We start from the raw sequence: 3,020 nt of genomic DNA on the forward strand, positions 1-3,020 counted from the left end.
ACACCCCTTTTCCACATGAAGAAGTCAGGATGGTCATTGCCCAAATATCCCTGAAGGTTAGGAAAATTATCAAATGAGAGGGAGGAGATGTGACAGAGAAGATAGGATTTAACAATTGATTATGAATACTGAGTCACTATATAGATTTTTTTTTTAGTCTCTAATACATTGGAACAGCTAAAAGGAAACATCTGAAATCGTGGAACTGTAACCCATACCATATTTTGAAATTTCCTCTATAACTACTTGTTAAATTGTACTTTGAAAATTATCACTTGTGTGCATATTTCACAATAAAAAAAATGTGAAAAAAAAATGTTATGGCCATCACTGCAGAAAGTCACCAAAGCAGGTGACTGTTGATGGAAAACTCATTGCCTCTGCCATATTTGTCAGAAAAACTGGATGCTTCATATTCTGCTTCTCTCCACATTTAACCCAGATGAAAATTCAGTTCTCAAGGAAGAACTGGAGTAGTTTTTAGCTTTCTAGCCTCTTCAGTAAAAGAAGGCACATTAGAAGCTGGAATATGTTTTTTGAACAGCACAAATCCATAGTCTTTGTTATGCTTGCATTAAGTAGCCTAGGGTTGTTGGAAAAAAAAAAGTTATGATATCCAATTTCAAATGGGCCCTTAACTCTGCCTGGCAATTCTACATTTCTCTGGTAAAGTCACTGTCCCATACTACACAATGACTTCCAAATCTTCTGCAATCTACTCAAACCTCTGACCTCCTTTCACTCTAAGCATAAGATTCTACCTCCTCTTTTACAGAGATAATAAAAGCCACAAGAAAGACACTCATCTTACCAATACTAAACATACAAACAACATATCTATAGTCTTCATTTCTTTCTTCCTTCTGTTAAATGGAGAATCTATCCATCTTCCTAAGGCTGCTCTCTCCACCTATACTTTGGATCTCATCCCCTCCAACCTTCTCAGAAATCTTACACTATTGATGACCAAATTTCTCTCTTGTATATTTAACTATGCCTTCTCAATTGGGTCCCTGGTAACTCCTCATCCTCTTTAGCTACCATATCCTCTCTGAAAAATAATGTCTCGATTGACTGCTTCCGGCCCCATCACAAAATAACTCTTGCTAAGGTTACCATGAGCTCCATGATAAAGCCAACAGACATTTTTTGATTCTCATGTTATTGAAATTCCAGGAGTTTCTGACACAGATCATTCCCTCACTTCTGAAAGAACATTCCTCTTGCTCTCCTTTCTAACAGCTCTTCTGTTTCTCCTATAGGTTCACCCTCCTGTTCTTGGCCATTAAATGTTGGAACTACCCAAGGTTCTGACCCAGGTGATCTTACCCATACCAACGGCTCAATTATTGCCTATAATTACTATATTACTCCAGTAATATAGTAATTACTATATTACTCCCAAATCTATATGTCCAACGCAAGTATGTCTTCTGTGCTCCAAAGCACTGTTCTGAACTGCCTCCTAGATATCATGAATGATTCCCTCCATAAAAAAACACAAGAAATCAAAAACCAGTCTCTAGTCATCTTCTAGTGTTCCCTATCTCAACGAATGGTACTGCTATCTATTCAGTTGCATGAGAAACCTAGGGGTTATCTTTGATTCCTCTCTCTTCACTCCATGAATCCAAACCATCACCAGTCCTAACCATTTTATCTCCTATATATCTCTAGAATCTGTCCAATCTCCATAGCTCCACCAAAATATGGCAGTCTTCATTGCCAACATCTCACGCAGGGACCACTGCAGATCCTAAATGGTCTATCTGAATCCACTGGGGTCCCCTCAAATCTGTTCACACCACTGAGACAAAGGGATCAAGCCACCTCTCCCCCTACCCCGCCAAAAAAAACCCTCAGTGATTCCCCATCATTCTTAGAGTAAAAGCTACAAATTTCTCCAAGGCCTGACCTTCTAACAGCCTCCAGCTTCATCTTGTACCACACTCCCGTCGTTATCTTTAAAGCAGCCACACTAGCCTCTTTGTGCCTTTTGTCAGTCACCTGCCATAAGGCCTCTACACATGCTGTTCTGTATGGAATGCTCTGCCTTCCTCTCTTCACCTAATTAACCGGAATTCAGCTCAGGCATCTTTTCCTCAGAGACTTTCTGTTTATTTCAAGGACTCAAAGCATCAGATATCTCTCCTAGGTTGCATTTATTTTACATTTATTAAAGATGTTGAACAATTTAACATGTTTTCCCCACTAGACTCAATCTCCCTGAGGTCAGGCACTACGTTTGGTTCACACTGTATCCCAAACGCGCAATAAACATTAGTTGGATGATTGAGAAGAAGGTCATGGATCTCAAATTTCTCAACATGACTGCGCTCTCGAGAAGCAGGAGGCGGACGTTTCCTTCATCTCTCTCTCTCTCAGCGGCATAGGGAAGACTCTAATGAAGGGCTGTATAATCCGTGGCAGAAACAAGCCTCGCCTCCTCAGCCAGACAGGGATGTGGGAGGCACGTCTTTCATCTCCGGGAGCGCCCCACCAGGGCCGGACACAAGTAGGCGATTTTATTCAAGTCAGTCCTCGAGGCCCCCGTACCCGCAACCGCAGAATCTGGGTCCTGCCGCTAGAAAGCCCACAGCTCGGCTTCTGCCTGGAAGGAGCCAGGCAGCTACTTAGCAAGGATAGGAACTCGGGGCCCCTATCAGAACCGTCAACTGAGAAGGGCCACGCTCAAACCCAACAACCGAGGCTCCGCCTCCAGAATCGGACAGCCATCCCTCAATTCCCTCATACTTACTCCTTGTCAGCTCAAGTCCTGCCACCCACTGCATTGCGCGGAACGACGAACCCAGCCAGCGCGCTTCTACCCACAAGACACTGCGCGCCTAGGCGGGACGCCAGATTCATCTTCCAACCCTGAAGTCAGGCACTCGTGACGTTAGTAAGAGCTGCCCAATAACAAGAGAGTGTCTGTAATACGACGCAGCGAGGGGTATTGGAAGCCGATTGGTTTCTCCAAGCCGGAAGTTCTAGGGGAAGGGCTAAGTAGGTGCCAATCG

At 43.4% G+C, this 3,020-nt stretch overlaps 1 protein-coding gene across 1 annotated transcript in view; it reads right to left on the minus strand.

The window, feature by feature from the left end:
- The window catches only part of ZCCHC17 (zinc finger CCHC-type containing 17), a 95,778-nt gene extending 92,935 nt beyond the window's left edge, over positions 1-2,843 (minus strand). The window contains exon 1 of the mRNA XM_037827907.1: positions 2,759-2,843. The gene's annotated coding sequence lies outside the window, so the exon portion shown is untranslated. The remainder of the gene's footprint in view (positions 1-2,758) is intronic.
- Positions 2,844-3,020: the final 177 nt, after the last annotated feature.

Source organism: Choloepus didactylus, chromosome 2 (assembly GCF_015220235.1).
Source record: "Choloepus didactylus isolate mChoDid1 chromosome 2, mChoDid1.pri, whole genome shotgun sequence".
Taxonomy (NCBI): Eukaryota; Metazoa; Chordata; class Mammalia; order Pilosa; family Megalonychidae; genus Choloepus; species Choloepus didactylus.